This window comes from Gorilla gorilla, chromosome 18 (assembly GCF_029281585.2).
Source record: "Gorilla gorilla gorilla isolate KB3781 chromosome 18, NHGRI_mGorGor1-v2.1_pri, whole genome shotgun sequence".
In the NCBI taxonomy this organism is placed as follows: Eukaryota; Metazoa; Chordata; class Mammalia; order Primates; family Hominidae; genus Gorilla; species Gorilla gorilla.
In genome coordinates, this window is record NC_073242.2 from 117,786,829 (window position 1) to 117,805,654 (window position 18,826).

Genomic DNA, 18,826 nt, shown 5'->3' on the forward strand with positions numbered 1-18,826 from the left:
CTCCCCGGCCCCCCGGCCCTCACCCTAAACCCAGTGCTGATGAACAGAAATGTCCCCCAAACCATGGGAGTCAGGCCCAGCAGAGTGTAAAATGACTCTGCTGCACTGGCTGATGTCTGGGGAAAGGGGAGAGCTCCTCCCCTTGCAAACTGGAGAAAATTCGCATATTGGCTGGAAGTAGCATAACTATAATTCTCTTGCTCAGACAATTGGATTCTGAACCTCCAAATGAGGTAATAATTATACAGCCTGAGGAATCTGAACAGCATGGAAGAGAAATGCCAGCAAAAGCCAGCAGAAGAGAAGTTCTACGGGGACTGGGAAACGTGAGCCTGACCGGAGGTCTTGCGGCTGCTTTGTTTCTGAAGACTGCAAGTTCTCGGCCAGGGCACTGTTGATCCCTGCGGTGGTGGGGGTAGGGGTGGATGTCTGCTGCAAAGGGCAGACATTGTGGATAAAATTCCCCATGTTGTTTCTACCAGGCACCTCTGCCATCACCAGATAGTTCTTGACCCTGCAGAGCTGCCACACTCGTGGCAGGACAGTTTGCCCTCCTGGGCTCAAGGCCTAGATGCAGCAGCTCCTCCAGTCACTATGACAACCAAAACCATCCTGTGCATTTCCAAACAGCCCTTGGGTGGTACCACCCCCAATTAGTGACTGCTCAAGAGGTCAGGAAAAGAGAGTGATGCTTAAGTCAGAAGCAACTTCTTCCTCCACCCTGATGTGGAAGGGCGTCACCAAAGTCCTGGGGGACACTGTAAATGTACTAAATCCACCAAATTGAATGCTTTAAAACGGCCAATTTTGTACACTTATATGAATGTCGCCTCAATTTTTAAAATACCTCCTCAGCAATTACATTTAGGAAACACCAACAAGGACAGAGAAAGACACAAACCAGGGGTCCCATCCTGCATGCTAGAAGGATGCATAAGCCCTGCAGGAACTTACATCCCCCGGCAAAAAGGGAAGGAGAAAGGGTGCAGAAAAAAAATTGACCCCCACCCAAAAAGAGACAGAATTTTAAACCAGATATGATGGAATTCCTTGGAACAGAAAGATTTGGTCTCACAGCTCTGAGTGAAAATGGAACCTCAAGAGTTCAGTTTAATTATTTACAAGTAAGGAAAAACACATTTGTGCACACCTGACTTAGAAACTGTGAGTCAAGGTGGAAGGCTCAGAGCAGATTGAATTTTGTTATAGGGATATAAAGAAATGTGACATTTTTTGTCAGTTAGAATGGTGATCATTAAAAAGTCAGGAAACAACAGATGCTGGAGAGGATGTGGAGAAATAGGAACGCTTTTACACTGTTGGTGGGAGTATAAATTAGTTCAACCATTGTGGAAGACAATGTGGCGATTCCTCAAGGATCTAGAACTAGAAATACCATTTAACCCAGCAATCCCATTACTGGGTATATACCCAAAGGATTATAAATCTATAAAGATATATGCACACGTATGTTTATTGCAGCACTGTTCACAATAGCAAAGACTTGGAACCAACCCAAATGCCCATCAGTGATAGACTGGATAAAGAAAATGTGGCACGTATACACCATGGACTACTATGCAGCCATAAAAAAGATGAGTTCATGTCCTTTGCAGGGACATGGATGAAGCTGGAAATCATCATTCTCAGCAAACTTAACACAAGAACAGAAAAGGAAGCACTGCATGTTCTCACTCATAAGTGGGAGCTGAACAATGAGAACACATGGACATCGGGGGGCAGGACTCATCACACACCGGGGCCTGTCGGGGGGTTGGGGCTTGGGGGAGGGATAGCATTAGGAGAAATACCTAATGTAGGTGATGGGTTTATGGGTGCAGAAAACCACCATGGCACATGTCTACCTATGTAACAAACCTGCACATTCTGCACATGTACCCCAGAATTTAAAGTATAATAAAATAAAATAAAATAAAGAAATTGTGAGTCAATATCTGTACTGCAAGCCTCGTTTCATTTCCACTGTATGAACAAGTCTTGGGAAAGCTAAACCACTTGTCCAGGAGTTACAGTTAATACCTCATACATGAACCTGGGCAGCCTAATCCCAGAGCCCCAGCTCATACTCACTCCTTCTACCACCTCCCAGGTGAAGAGAGTTCACCTGAGCAAAGGAGCAGAGAATTAAAATACATCTATGTTTGCAGAAATATGCAAAACTTGCATCACAGAGATGATGATAGTGATGATGGTGATGGTGGTGACAGTGATGACAGTGATGATGATGACGGTATGATCTTGGTGATGGTGATGATGGTGGTGATGGTGATGACAATGGTGATGATGGTGATGGTGATGGTGGTGTCACTGATGGTGATGATGGTGGTGATGATAGTGATGGTGATGATGATGGTGGTGATGGTGATGGTGCTGATGGTGGTGATGATAGTGATGGTGATGATGATGGTGGTAATGGTGATGGCAATGGTGATGGTGGTGATGGTGATGGTAATGATGGTGGCATCAGTAATGGTGGTGATGATAGTGATGGTGATGATAATGGTGATGATGGTGATAATAGTGATGATGGTAATGGTGATGATGGTGATGATGGTGGTCATGTTAATGATGGTGATGATGGTAATGGTGGTGATGGTGATAATGGTGATGGTGATGGTGATGATGCCGGTGATGATGGTGATGGTGATAATGGTGATGATGGTGATGATGGTGATGGTGATGATGGTGATGGTGATAATGGTGGTGATGGTGATTATGATGGTGATGGTGATGATGATGGTGATGGTGGTGATGGTGATAATGGTGATGATGGTGATGATGGTGGTGATGTTAGTGATGGTGATGGTGGTGGTGGTGATGATGGTGATGGTGATAACGGTGGTGATGGCGGGTGATGATGATGGTGCTGATGGTGATGGTGGTGATGGCAATTATGGTGACTATTTCGGTCTTCTCAGGCTGTCACAACAAAATACCATAGACTGGGTGGCTTAAAAAACAGAAATTTATTTCTCACAGTTCTTGAGGCTGGGAAGTTCAAGATCACAGTGCCAACATGGTTAGGTTCTGGTGAAGGCTGTCTTCCTGACTTGTAGATGGCTACATCTCCCTGTGTCTTCACATGGCGAGGAGAAGGAAAAAGAGAGAGGGAGAGAGAAGGAGAGGCGGGGGGGGAGGTGCAGAGAGAGAGAGAGAGAGAGAGAGACAGCACACGTACACTCTGGTGTTTCTTCCTATACTGACATTAAACCCATCATGGAGGCTCCACCCTCATGACCTCATCTAAACTTAATTACCTGTCAAAGGCCCCATCTCCAAATGCCATCACGTTGGACGTTAGGGCTTCAACATGCAAATTTGGGGTGGGGGCACATTCAGTCCATAATAGTGATGATGATGATGATGATGATTATAGAGACAGTGACAATATGCATGGCACAGGGTGGCCTTAATGATTTATTCAGGAAAAGTATTAAAAATGCTTTGTACAAGTCTTGGCACTAAGCCCTCAGTGAATGCCAGCTATGATGACTATTGTGTTCGCAATAAGATTCTCGTTTTAAATCTGACTAAGCAATTTTATGTATATTTATAAGCATCTCTCAATATGTGACCTGTATTAACTGAGACTCTTTAGTTTGTAAATAGCTGATTTATGCCAATTGGGGAAATTAACTGCTTCTCTTAACTAGAAGGTCTAGCTTCCATTAACATAGACTAAGAGGCTCAAACAATGTCTCCAAATCTTGGTCTCTCTCTGTCCCTTGATGGTTTTCTCTGAGCCAGTGTCGTTTTAAGTAGGCTTTCCCTGGGGGTGGTAAGGAGCTTCTGGCATCCTCAAGTTCAAATCCTCACAGTTCAGCAATCCCAGGACAAAGAGAATTTCTCTCTCTCGGGGCTACAGCAAAAGACTCCTCAAGGGCTCTCAGTCGAGTCATTTGGGATAAATAACATCTCTGGACCAATCGCAATGGTCAGAAAGGGTGGAGTATTCTGGAACTCCTGGCCTCAAGGGATCTTCCAGCCTTGGCTTCCTAAAATGCTAGGATTACAGGTGTGAGCCACCGCACCCAGCCTAGGATGGAGTGATCTCATGGCTGATACTGGGTCACATGCCCACCCCAAACCAGGTTGACTGGAAGTGGAGGGAACATGATTCTTTGAAGGGAAACTCAGGTGCTAGTAACAGGAGAGATAAGTGCTGAGAGAGCACAATCAACAGCTGAGCACTGCATGTTCATGGCTTGGACAAGCCTGCTCAATAGGGAAAACATCTATTTACCTGTCAACTGTTTGCCATACACCAAGCAAGGGTGTTGTGCTCTTCAGCCTATCCCCTGCAGAAGACCCAAGTAGAACTGAAGAAACTGGGCTTCTTACCCAGCCCGTAAGAGAGAGGCTTAGGCCACCACAGCCTTGGATGAGAGAAGACATCCCCTTCCTTGGTTCTTCCATTACAGCAATGAACTCACAATGAAGGGGAGGAACTGCCCAGTTGGGCAGCGCGATGGGAAGGAGCCCACCCACGACTGTGGATGTTTAACCAAAGCCTTCCTGTAGGACAGCAGGAAAGACTGGGTGGCCTGAGGGCAAGGTATGCTGGGTGGGTCTCCTTACTCAGAAAGGCCAGCACCAGCAAACCACCGGGTCAAAGTTTGTCCCCTGAGAGCCCCTGGTTTGAATTCATTCTTCTCAAGTGATATCATGAGGCATCTTTCTTCTGGAGGAGGAAAGAAAGTATTTCCCCCAGGAATGCACAATCAAAAGGTTGTTTCTGAGATTAGGCAGATCACAGGAGCTGCAGAATTGAAAGTGGAGTGTGAATGAATGTGTGTGAGTGTGTTGTAGAAGAAGAAAGAATTAAGTGTGGACTTTTAGCATGAAATACTGTTCTTGACATCAGTTTCATTACTTTATATAGTGGATAAATTGTATCCTTACTCAGTAATCCATAGACTCAGCACATTGGATTATTAATCTACCTTACTTTGAGTGTATTTGTGAGAATGTGTATGTATGTGAGTGTGAGAGAGTGTGTGTGTATGTATGTGTGTGTGGTATTATATGAGTAGGGAGAGGGAGAGTGTAGGGAGACTTCAGGTCATCCTAGAAACGAATCCTCTAAAACTAATTATGGTAATAGCTAGTATTCATTGAGCATGTCCTATGCGCTAGGCATGGAGTGAGTGCTCTCCAGATCTTGTCTCCTTCGATCTCAGGGCAGCCAAATGAAGTGAGGGATGGACTATTGTTGTTATTTATTTCAGACGACAGTACTGCTGCTCAGAAAAGGTGACCAAAGTGGCCAACATTGCAATCTGGACCTGGGACTCAAACCCAAATCTGTCTGATTCCTAAACTGCAATCTTCCCACCAGATTCTGCAGCCTCCCACTACCTGAAAAATGGTTTTTCTCTGTCTCCTTACCTAGGAATGGAAATATCACTGAAACTAAAGAAAACGACCGTCCAGTCCAGTGGGTGCAAACTGGGGACTTCAGCTGGATTCACCCCTCAGGTGGCTTCTGTTTGGCCACCACCTTGTTTGGTAAAAATTTGGATTTAATTATCCTCGGGCAGCTTGTCATAGTCTCAGCATTCCACATTTCCATGTACCCCCAAATACCAATCAGGTATGTTATCTGCCTGGCTACGATAGGTGTTAGAGTTCATGACCAAATGCTAGTCCTAATTGTCAGGTGGCTCTTTGTAAAAGTGAACTGTAACTTCTGCCCTCCTTGATATAGCTCTACTTTCTGTACATAGATGTTGTCTTTCCCATTATGATGAGGATCATGGTGGTGGTGGTGATAGTGTGACAATGGCAAAACGATGATGATTTTGGTGATGGTGGTGAAAATGATCATGATTATGATGATAGTAGGGTTGGTGATGATGATGGTGACATTAATGATGGTGAGGAGAAGGAGGATGGGGGAATGGTGATGGTAAGGAGGATGATGGTGATAATGGTGACAGTGATGATGGTAAATGATGATAAGGATGGGAGCTCCAGTGGTGCAGTCGGTTCTGCACGCAGTACTTATTTGATGATAAGGATGGTAGCAATAACAGTAAGGATTATGGTAAAGATGGTGATAATGATGGCGAGGATGTCAGTGATGGTGATGGTGATGATGATGGTGAAGGTGATGGTGGCGATAGTGAAAATGATGATGGTGCTGATGGTGATGTGGTGATGATAGTGATGGTGAGGTGATGATGATGGTGATGGTGCTAATAAGGATTACTGTGGTGATGGTGATGTTGTGTCAGGGCTTAATCACGGAAATGGAAGCACTGAGAAATATAGAACAAGGGACTTGTTATAGGTACTCAATGTCACTCATTCATGGGAGCTGGTTAAACTCCCAAGACTTCCATGGAAGGCTGTGGGCTGTGGCTGGTGCTGGGCCTGAAGTCAGCAGGGCAGACAGTCGAGAGGATGGATGTGAAATGAGGGAGAGCAAAGACAAGTCGGCCCCACATCTGCTTCTCACAGCCTCCCATTTTGCTGATCCAGGTCTCCCACATGAAAAGCTGGTGCCTTTCATCATGAAGCTGCTCTCACCCCATTCCTAGATTCTGAAACCTGAAGTGGGAAATCCAGGTTGCTGGAGAAGCCACAAACAACTGCCACCCCACACCAGCCAGGTGAGAGAGAAGATCGGTGACAACGTGTGTAAGCTGCAACAACACTTTCCCTGTAGCCACCTTTGGGGCATAAAGAAGGGTCTCCTGTAGCCCCCACTGACCTGGATCCACAGACACAAAAATCTGGGAAATGTAGTTCCAGCTGGCGTAACTGTGATGGCAACAGAAATAGCAATAACGAAAGACATGCATTTAGGATCTATACCAAGCGCCTCCCATGTATCATTTCATTTAACTCCAATTTCATCCACATAGCTCTGATGGGCTTGTGCGGTTTTCAACTCCATTTTACAAAGCAGTGTTTAAGTGACTTGCCCCAGTTCCCTCAGCTGGAGAATGTCTGAGCTGGGATTCCGCCCTGCACACATCTCCACTGTGTAACCTGAAGCTGCCAGCATACGCTCATCATGTCTGGCCCAAAGCAAAGACAACTCTTGGTTATGGCTTTATGTCAGTATAAAGACGTGTTTTGGAATTTTAAAACAATTCATGGGCCCTTCTTTATCACCTTCACAGAGCTCTCAAGGTCCTAGGGTACAGTATGGGATGTGTTGATCTGAATAAAATTGTTCAGATATGAAGGTGTACCACCGAGGTCCTCAGCTGCAGGGAATGTGGTCAGTTAGCCGTCCGCCCCTTTTGGGGGCCTGTGCCAGCTTCAGAGAGCCACTTAGCCCAAGCCACACCCTTCCTGGGGCAGCCACATCTCATGTCTAAAAGGCGGGAGTGTAAGCGCCTTGGCATTTCGTCCAAGGCAGATGCTCTGATGGACAGATAGTCCTTGCTCCAGGCATCCCACCAGACTGGCCAGCGTTCTATCAGATTACGTCAAAGTCTGACTTTTCCCTCTGCCCAATCCTGTTTGTTCTGCCTTCCTTTCACGGGTATTGATCCAAAGAAAAACTTGTACCCCAAACTGTCTTAGAATCGATTCCCAGAGAGCCCAACCTGTGACAGATACGGTGAAGAATTTTGTCCTTTTTCACCTCAGTTATACAGTCTCAAGGTGGGTGGATCATGGGTACATTTGTTAGACATCCTCCCATACCCACCTCTGATACCCTCAGTTCTCTGAGTCAGGGCTGTGGGTTGACAATGGAGACGGAAAGGAAGAAGGAAGAAAGGAGGGAAGGAAAGGGAAAAAAAAGGGGGAAGAGGAAGGAAGAAAGGAGGAAAGGAAAGGGAAAAAAAGGGGGAAGAGGAAGGAAGAAAGGAGGGAAGGAAAGAGGGAGGAAAAAGAGGAGGGAAGAGGAAGGGAGAGAGGGAAAGAGAAGGGAAGAAGCCAGCACCTCCCCGGACCCCACAGTTCCCTCCTGACTGAACACACTACAGGAAATCAGTGTATCACTCCTTTTCCCAGCTGAAAAGAAAAATGTCTTAAAGACCAGAAGAAGATCAGGAACACGGAGGTCTTTAATGCTGAGGCTGGCACCCAGGCCCTGTGTGGCAGCAGCAGCTGCTCTTGCCCCATCGTGAGGGATTTTCCAGGCTTATTTCCATTGTTTGATGAAAGCACGTCAGGCCATAACTCTTACGTGTACACAACCTCACTCTTCAACCCACACCTTTGTGCAGGTGTTAGGAGAGAGCTCAACCTCCGTCTTAGGGCCTGACTGCTGGTTTGCTGCTGGGTCAACAAATCCCACTTTGCTTGGTAACAAGGAGACCTGCATCTCTCCCACCGGGTTCATCTTTCCATTGACAGTTCAGCAGAAAAGGCCTTTGGGTTTGACGGCCACCCTCTGAGCTCTCCGCAGCAGGAGGAAAACGTCAGAGAGCCCTTGAGGCCCTGTTTCCTCACCAGAAGGAAGGTGGCTGACACAGCCATGATCACCCCCAATCTGGAGGCTCAGACTAGAGTGGCCCCAAACCCTTGGGGACAAGGCCAGAAAGTGGATGTGGCCACAAAGACAGGTAAGGGTCACCTGAGAGGTGAGGTGCGGTCTCGAAGGTGCTGCGCCACACACCCAAATTCCAAGGACAGAGACATCCACATGGATGCCCCACAGATAATCAGGAGGCCTCATGCCCTCTCCCCGGGCAGGGGTGACAGCTCCTCCGACTTGCCTCTCAGCTCACAGAAGTTGAAATCTACCAAGGACATGCATGGCACACGGGCGTGTACACACACTCGTCTGACTCACACCTCATCCTCCCTTTCGCTTCAGCTGGGGAAGGAGGTGGAAAGGTGACGTTCAAGACTGGAGGGTAATTTGCCCAAGAATGCAGCGAGCAAACATCTTAAAACACCACGGAGAGCCTCTGAAAACTGATTAGAACCATTTGTGTGGCCAACAAGAATGAGGGCCGCCGAGAACTGGAAGCCGGGGACAATATCTGCTCTGTTCTGGCGCATAGCAGATGCCAGCGCGGCTTCTGACTTTATAGCTTTTTCTTGGCCTGTGCGGATGAAGGAGGCTGATTGAAACCGGGCCGGCGCTGGATGGGGAACAGCCTCCCCGAATGTGGCACAGGACCTTGCAGCCAGGCTGTCCTCCTCGCCGACTCTGGCTCCGCTGGCCACGCACGACAGGCGGGCGGATCTCTCACTCTCCAGGGCTCGACGCTGGGACCCCAGGCCAGGCTGAGAAGCAGAGCCTCGCGGCATCTGTCAGGCCCCAGGGAGCTCACACGGGCCCCAGAAACGGGAGAAAGACACGCGGGTCTCCCACAGCCCCTCCCGCAGCGGGGCTTTGGGAGGGGCCGTCCAGGCCGGGGCTGAGCTGCGCGCACTCGCTGTGTGGTCTGCCCTGAGCCCCAGACTTTTCGCCCGTCCACTTCACCGGCGGTGACTCAGGCTTGGGTAAGAAAACACCCGGTTTCCCAGCAGACTGGGACCGAGAGTCCCGGAACCCAGGCGCGGTGTCCCTGGTGCCCACTGAGGAGCTGGCATTTAAGGCGCCTGCCGGCCCCTCGTCCTTTCCTGGGGCCTTTCGGAGAATCCGCGCAGCGCCCGCTTCCCTGCCAGGGGGTGAGGCCCACGGGAGGAAGCTGGAATGCGGACTGGAAAATGAAAATGCCCTGTTAATGAGCAGCCAGCAAAGACGGGAAACGCCAGAGTTTCCAGGAAGGGGCTTTGGAGAGCGGGCGCTCGGGCCCTGGGCCTCAGTGGCCGTGTGCAGAAAATGAGGGCCGATCCCGGTGGCTGAGGCCGGCCCAGGCCACCCAAGGTGTGAGTGGCACAGCTGAGCTCGGACCCCTGACCCCAATTCAGGGCTCCTTCCGCTAGGGTGAGCCCACCACCCGCGCAGAGCCCCTGACAGCTTCCCCAAGCCAGGCGGCGGCCCTAAGGAGGTTGCTCTGCTCCCCTAAGGGGAGGGCTCCAGGCAGGCACCATCTCACCTGCTTTTCACTCAACCACCTGAGGCGGAGCTGACCCTCCAGCATGGATCCCACCGCAGACCAGAGCACAGATCTGATCCCAACACGGACCTGACCCCCAGCACGGACCTGACCCCCAGCACGGACCTGACCCCCAACACGGACCTGACCCCCAACACGGACCTGACCCCCAGCACGGACCTGACCCCCAGGTGTGGACCTAACCCCCAGCACGGACCTGACCCCCAGCACGGACCTGACCCCAGGGCGCGGACCTGACCCCCAGCATGGACCTGACCCCCAGCACGGACCTGACCCCCAGCACGGACCTGACCCCAGGGCGCGGACCTGACCCCCAGCACGGACCTGACCCCCAGCACAGACCTGACCCCAGGGCGCGGACCTGACCCCCAGCATGGACCTCACCCCCAGCACAGACCTGACCCCCAGCACGGACCTGACCCCCAGCACGGACCTGACCCCAGGGCGCGGACCTGACCCCCAGCACGGACCTGACCCCCAGCACAGACCTGACCCCCGGCACGGACCTGACCCCCAGGTGTGGACCTAACCCCCAGCACGGACCTGACCCCAGGGCGCGGACCTGACCCCCAGCACGGACCTGACCCCCAGCACAGACCTGACCCCAGGGTGCAGACCTGACCCCCAAGCGGATCTGACCCCCAGCACAGACCTGACCCCCGAGCTCGGACCTGACCCCAAGCTTAGATGTGACCTGAGCTCAGATCCGACCCCGTCAGAGTGCAGATCTGACACCCGGTAGGGATCTGACTCCTGAGCACGTCCAATTAAGGCTCTGAAAGCTGTGTGGCCCCTCCCTTCCTCCCACAGTGTGTTACGTGTTGTGTTTCATGCTCAAGGAAGGGTGTGTATGTGTGTCCGTGTGAGAGAGACAGAGATAAAGTATGTGTGAGAGCGTGCACGAATGTGTGTATGAGAGTGTGAGAGTGAGGGTGTGAGATTGAGAATCAATGTGTGTGTGAAAGTGTGACAGTGAGTGTGCAAGCGTATGAGCATGACTCTGGACGAATGCATGCATGCAGACGTGTTTTGAGGCTGAATGTGTTTTGAGTGTGTGTGAGTGCATATGTATGTGAGAATATGTGAGTGCATATGAGTGCATATGTGTGTTTGTGTGACTGCATGTGTGTGTGAATGTGAGATTGTGCGTGTGTGAATGTGAGTGCATGTGTGTGTGAATGTGAGTTTGTGCATGTGTGTGTGAATTCGTGTGAGTGCATGTGTGTGAGTGTATGTGTGAAGACTGCATAAGTGTGTGAGTGCATGTGTGTGAATTTGTGTGCACGTGTGTGAGTGTGTGAGTGCATGTGTGTATGTGTAAATGTGAGTATATGTGTACGTGAAGAATGCATAAGTGTGTGTGAGTGCAGGTGTGTGTGTATGTGTGAAGACTGCATAAGTGTGTGTGAGTGAGTGCATGTGTGTGTGAGAGGGTGAGTGTGTGAGAGCATGTGTGTGTGTGATATTTACTGAGCCCCACACCCACTCCTGTCCCAGACGGCCACACGCCCCTGTGCTGGGCACTAACAATACAGAGGCCACCAGGTTGTAACTCCCACCCCAAAGAAGCGACGATCCAGCCGAGGACGCTGAACGCACCTCTAGAATGCAGTGCAATAGGGCACAGACCCATAGTTCCTCGAGGACCTGGACAGAATGTCCTCTCCCTCCCGAAGCTCAGTGCTGAGCACATGACTCATGCTAACATGCATGGTTGGTGGTTGGTGGCTTGTTGTTGGTGGCTGGTCGTTGATGAGCTGATTGGTTGGTTGGTTAGTTGGTTGGGTGGGTGGATCATTGTTCATTAGTTGGTTGGTTACTGATGTTAGTTGGCTGGCAGAAAACAAAAACCAGATAAGCCAGCATGGTACCCTAAACAGAACATGGACTTTGGGGTCACAGAACATGAATCCCACTCCTAACTCTGCCTTTTCCAAGCTCTGTGGTCATGAGAAAGCCCCTTCACACTGACATTTCCACGCCATAGGTTCCTCATCTGTGAAATAGGGACAGTGGTAGCTACTTTGCAGTTAACACACATACAGTGACTAGGACATTAAGGGCACTCAGCGAATGGCAGACACTGTCACTATTATTCAACATGGAAATGAAGGATTAGATTCTGGAGTGTGTAAGACATCTTTCCTGCAACCCCCAACGTGACATCACTAGAGATTCTGCACACCGTCTCCAGGTAGGCCCATGAGAAAAAAATAGGAGTCACAACCATTGCATAATATGAGCCAGCCTATAACTTACAAGGTGCACAGAATTCTTGAAGGAATTTCAAAGCCCATGGAGCTCAAAGCCCCCTTCCTCTGGCCATTTGGGATTAATGACTAGCCCGAAACACACATATGTCATAGAGAGAAGGTTCGCCAAAAGTCACCAGCACATGACTTAGAAGCCTCCAAAACACTTTGCAGTTTGCAAAGCACTTTCACATATATTATGTCATGTGGCCCTCAGTGTACTCCTGAAAGGTAGACAGGACTCAATTAGTCTCCCCATTTACAGATGAGGAAACTGAGGCTCAGAGAAGCAAAGTTACTCAAATAAGTCACACAGCAGAGTACAAGATACAAGCTGTCTTTCCAATACTGAGACACATGGTCAATGTCTTAAAGCACAAATGGGCTGGGCATGGTGGCTCATGCCTGTAATCCCATAATCCCAGCATTTTGGGAGGCCGAGGTGGGAGGATCTCTTGAGCCCAAGAGTTCAAGACCAGCCCTGGTAACACAGCAAGACCCCATCGCTACAAAGAGAAAAAAAAAAATTAGTCAGGCATAGTGATGAGTACCTGTTATCCCAGCTGCTTGGGAAGCTGAGATGGGAGGATAACCTAAGCCTGGGAGGTCGAGGCTGCAGTGAGCCATGACTGCACCATTGCACTCCTGCCTAGGTGACACAGTGAGACTCTGTCTCAAAAAAAACAAACAAATAAAATAAAAAAAAACCCTAACAATCTGAAAATTGTTCAGATCAACAAAAAAGCACTAAAGGATACTTGGAGATGTGGCAAAGTAGGAATTCCATTATAAAGTAATAAAAATTAAATTCCTAGTTCAACTCATAGAAAAACAGTAAACTCCAGATACATTAAATAACTAAATACGAAAGGCAAAAAAATTAAAAATGTGGAGGAAAACATAGTAAATAGCTTTATAAATTTTGAGAAAGATTTCTTAAACAAGAGGTAAAGACAATATCATAAAGGAAAAAATAATACATTTGGAGATTGAGGGTCATGAGGCTGAGTCCCAATAAAGGACTCAACAGTGGCATTTCAGCAGTAAGCAGAGAAAACATCCAGGAGTGGCTGAATTCCTTCACATCTTCCTAGAATGCAATAATATATTCTGTCAAAGTCTTCACCCTATCAAGAAACACTTATTATCACCAACATCATCACCATCATCATAACCATTACCATAATATATCTTCACCATCATCATCATCACCATTGTCACCATCATCTTCATCACCATCACTACCACCACCATCATTATCCACCATCATCCATCATCATCACCACCATCACCATCACCACCACCACCACCATCACCATTACCACCACCACCACCATCACCATCACCACCACCACCACCATCATCATCCATTATCACCCTCACCATCATCATCACCACCATCACCACCACCACAACCATCATCATCCATTATCATCACCCTCACCATCATTATCACCACCCATTATCATCATCATCATCACCACCATCATCCATCATCATCATAATCACCACCATCACCATCACCACCATCACACTACCACCACCATCATTATCCACCATCATCACCATCACCACCACCATCACCATCACCGCCACCACCACCATCATCACCATCACTACCACCATCACCATCACCACCACCACCATCACCATCACCACAACCACCATCACCATCACCACCACCACCACCATCATCATCATCACCACCACCACCATCACCACCACCACCACCATCACCATCACCACGACCATCATCATCACCACCACTACCACCACCATCATCACCATCACCACCACCATCATCATCACCACCACCACCACCTTCATCACCATCACCACCACCATCATCATCACCACCACCACCACCTTCATCACCACCACCACCATCATCACCATCACCACCACCACCATCACCACCACCACCACCATCATCACCACCACATCACCATCACCACCACCACCATCATCGTGATCCATTATCATCACCCTCACCATCATCACTGCCATCATCACCACCTCCACCACCACAACCATCATCACCACCATTATCATCATCACCATCATCATCATCACCATTATCATCACCCTCACCATCATTATCACTATCAGCATCATATTTCTAGAAATAGTAGCAACTAACATGTACTGAGCACTTACCATGCACATTTAATCTTATGCACTTTGTCTACAGTCACTTATTTATTTCTTACAAAAACCCTCATAGGCATAGGTAGAATCACTGTTCCCATTTGGTAGATGAGAAGCTGAGGCCCACAGAGGTTATAAGACCTACCTCTGGTCCCACCGCTGGAAAATCGCGCGTTTGACACCAGGACTGGTGCACACCCACACCCTCTGTCCTCTTTAGGTGCTGGCTTATGCCTGTCATGCTGAGTTATCTGCCAAATGACTTCAGATCTGCCACCTTAAAGTCCACCCTCTTCACATGTGGGCCCAAATACATTCATCTATACATTTCACAAAAGTTCGTTAAGATCTACTAGATCCTAGGGGTTGTTCAAGACCCCAGAGACCTGGAGTTTGATTTCACATGGCTCATTTAATTGCATTCTGATGGCAAATACCAGGGGAAACTTCTTTTAAGTTTAGAAATGCAAACATGTATTCAAAATTTTCTAAGAGGTCCATCATATAAGCATCAATGTGAGGACATTGAGCCTAATGGAAAGTGAAAGATCCATGCTGGAGAAGGTGGGAGTACATAAACCCCATCCCCACCCCAGGTTTGCTGGAGAAAACTGTTTTTGCAGGTGGAAAATGACTGCATTTCAATCAGGATCAAATTCCAAGGGCTTTGCCAGTGCCCACAAGTGCCCACATGGTGTAGAGCTCTGGCTTGGCCAACTTCCTACTCAATAACCTATTTCTACAGGTCTTTGGATATTAAAAAATATATAATACAAGATAAACTCAGCAGAAACCCAAATGAATGGATTCGTTCCCATTTTAATGTCGTTTGAGGGTGTTTTATAGCCTGCACTGTGTATCTTTCACACATCTATTTTTAAATACTGCAAACTTAATGACCACGATAAAATATATAAAACCCTTTATGAAATTCCATCTACAAAATTACAGCAAAATCTAGGAGGTAAAAATATGCAGTCGTTGCTGTTAGACACTGATGGAGGGAGCCTGAAATGTACTAAGTCAGTCCTCTTTAGAACAAGCTGCATGAGTTAATATCTCGGTCTTCTTCCTTATGGTTGCCCCAGTTGTAAACCCATCTTCTTCATGAAATGCAGGAACTTACAAATGATCAGAGGCCATTGAGTGAAAGTCAATCTACAAAAATTCCAAGGACCAGCTCATGCTCTTAAAACCACACTTCTGTAAGAAAGGCCTTAGGCTACCTTTAAAAAAACCAGCTAACACCTAATGCAAGCCAGGTACTGTTCTAACTGATGTATATACAGTAACTCATTTAAGACTCAGCACAGATCTATTAGGCGGGTGCTGTCATTGTCATTCAATGTCAGATGTGGCCACTGAGGCCCAGAGAGGTTAAGCAAGTTGCCCAAAGACACACAGCAATAGGTGGCAGAGCCAGATTTTGAACCCCAGCCAACTATCTCTGCACTCTGCTCTTAACCATTATGCTCTCCTGCCTCTTGGGAATGCCTCTGTTATAATAGCAAGGCTGTACTGGACTGTAGGGACTTTGTTACCAGACATAGAGACAACATTATGGCCTCAGTTTCCCCATTAGAATACAATTCCCTCCCTCCCGATGAAGCAGGCAGTGATTCCATCCAATAATTGTGCTACAACCAGCCCATAGAGAACTTTGGTGTGAATTCAAGAAAGATTTTCCTTCTTCAATCGGTCAGAAAAATGGCCACAACATACTTTTTGTTGGAACAGGTCATTTGACTACCATCTGCCAGAAAAGTGTCATAATAAGCATTTCTATCTATATCTGTGATGAGAATGGAGCCCTTGGGGTTGTGCAGTGCACAACCTGAATAATTATACATAATGGCCCTACCTTCCATCCTCAGCCAAGTCAAAACACATGCAGTTTGGACAGTGTCCGTGCAAAACTAGATGACAAAATGACAGTTGAGCAAGGGGCTAAGAGTGTGGTCCCTGGAGTCACACCTCCTACAGTCACTGTCAGGATTCAGCAGGGTAACACAATTCAGTGTTTCTAGAAAGTGCTCGGCAAATGTCAGTTATTGCTCTCATCAGTCCATTCAAACACCCTCTTCCTCTTTCTCCCCCTCAGTGCCACCAGGCAGCATTAGAGAGGATGGACATATTAGAGAGGCTGGACATTTCTTTGCCAGGGAGGGGGAGGATGTCTCAACCCAGCTCATCAGTTCCTAAAAGACCCTGCTCTCCGCAGAGGTTCCCATTCAAGTTTTCTTACTCATTTTATTAAAACTTCATTCAAATGTCACATCCCCTCTGCCCATTCAGGGGAATGCTGGGTTACTGGTGCATAAGATGACTTGACATCTGCACTTTGTATCTTTTACACACGTATTTTTAAATACTGCAAACATAATGACCACGATAGAATATATAAAACCCTTTATGAAACCCTTTGACACTTTTCCTCCCTATATACATTTGGGCATATACATGATCCCACTGATCTTCCAGGCAACCCACTGTCCTAGGTGCTCTTGTGCCCACTGCACAGATAAGAAATCTGAGGCTCAGACTGGTAAGAAGCCTTGCCCAAAGTCACACATCCTTTAAGAAGCAGAGCTGACAATTCCAACTCTGATGTGTTTGAACTTCACAGCAATCGTTCCTAACCAAAGTGGGTAATTTAGCCAAAATAAAACCATTTTGTAAACTTCATAGGTAAAGCTGACAGCAGCCAAGTCATAGCCCCTGAAACATGCAGCAGATGAAGACAGCGGCCCTCGTTGGACAAAAACCACATCTGCTTCCCTTTAAAAGAAATGACAAACAGAATAGCTGCTCACCATTCACAGCAACAGAGTCTAGAACTTAAGATGCTCCAAGCATCTTAACACCTTCTCAACTCAACGCACCAACGGAAGGGTCACCATGTATAAAGAAAAACGTGTTCTTCCATTTAATGTTTTCCCTTTCAGTAGGACCCTATCACCCTTTTTAAAGTAACAGCTTTATTAAGATATAATCTACACCACGCTAGGCATGTTTGTGGCTATTATCTCATTTAATCCATATCATCATTCCATTGCACTAATTTGAAAACCAAAGCTCAGAGAAGTAAACGTTCTCAGAGCCACACAGTTGTTCCATGGTAGAGGCAGGATTTGAACCTGGATCTACCCAAGTCCAATGCCAAAGATACTTCCACTACTCCATGTTTCTCATGCAGTAGATGGCAGCTGCCCTTTATCATTTTATTATGCTATGTTTTAGAGACAGCAAGAGCCTGTACTTTTGTTTGGCTTACAGAAACTCAAATGCATGCAATGTATCACTTCACCCATGCATACCCCTGGGTTGAAAATATGCCCACATCTATGGAACACCTAAGAACAAGCATTACACAAATAAACCTTTTCCCTAAATTTCCCTGTGATTCTTGGAGCTACTGAGACAACACTCCAATATTTCTGTAATTTTTAAGCCCACAAAGGAAAGTTAGTGTATAACAAAGGCCTTGGTGGCTTTCAGCTGCATCCTAAGCCTCCTCTCGTTAAATTTCTTAATAGACTGGCCTCATATCAGAGCCCAGGAGGAGATGGTCCACCTAGGAACAGGGGTTCTAATAGTTAACTCTGAAACTGGAAGCAAGCCAGTGACAAGGAGTTGAAACTAAAGAAGACAGGAGACCTCCGTAAATGTCCTTCCAGCATAGACCTAAGGTTCTGAGCAACTGTGGGTAACGCAAAAACCATTATTGAAACCAATAAAATACCATTATTTTACAAAAAATTAAATTCAATACCTTGAAGCCAATTATTTATTCTATAATAAATTAAAGCTAATAACATACTATTAAAACCAAAAAAATCCTTACCTTTGGTGTAATGACAAGACAGGTGGAATACGGTCTAGAGAGACCATCCCAAGGGACAAGGTCATGGAAGGAACCTTGAACACAGCAAAAGTGGAATCCAGAGATGACAAAAGAGGTCTCCACTTAAGTTTGATGGATTAAAAGTGGAGAACTGTATTAAGAAGGACTCTGAGGCTAGGCCGGGCGCAGTGGCTCATGCCTGTAATCCCAGCACTTTGGGAGGCCGAGGCGGGCGGATCACGAGGTCAGGAGATCAAGACCATGCTGGCTAACATGGTGAAATACTAAAAATACAAAAAAAAATTAGTTGGGCATGGTGGCAGGTGCTTGTAGTCCCAGCTACTCGGGAGGCTGAGGCAGGAGAATCGCGTGAACCTGGGAGGCAGAGCTTGCAGTGAGCCGAGATTGCACCACTGCACTCCAGCCTGGGCAACACAGCGAGACACTGTCTAAATAAATAAATAAATAAAAGAAGGACTCTGAGGCTAAATCTAAGGTCAGTGGGACACAGTTCTGAGATCAATCAGCCATGCCTGCTGTGGTTAAAGGTTGGGGAACTTGGATTATACAGATGAGGTCAACTC

The 18,826-nt window shown here is 47.4% G+C and overlaps 1 long non-coding RNA gene across 1 annotated transcript; it reads left to right on the top strand.

Annotated features, from left to right (window-relative positions):
• Window positions 1-4,478: 4,478 nt before the first annotated feature.
• LOC109023736 (uncharacterized) lies at window positions 4,479-18,162 on the top strand. The gene is made up of 3 exons (XR_002003230.4): window positions 4,479-4,576; window positions 5,250-5,529; window positions 17,087-18,162. It is a non-coding gene; the product is annotated as an uncharacterized lncRNA (long non-coding RNA).
• The last annotated feature ends 664 nt before the right edge of the window (window positions 18,163-18,826 follow it).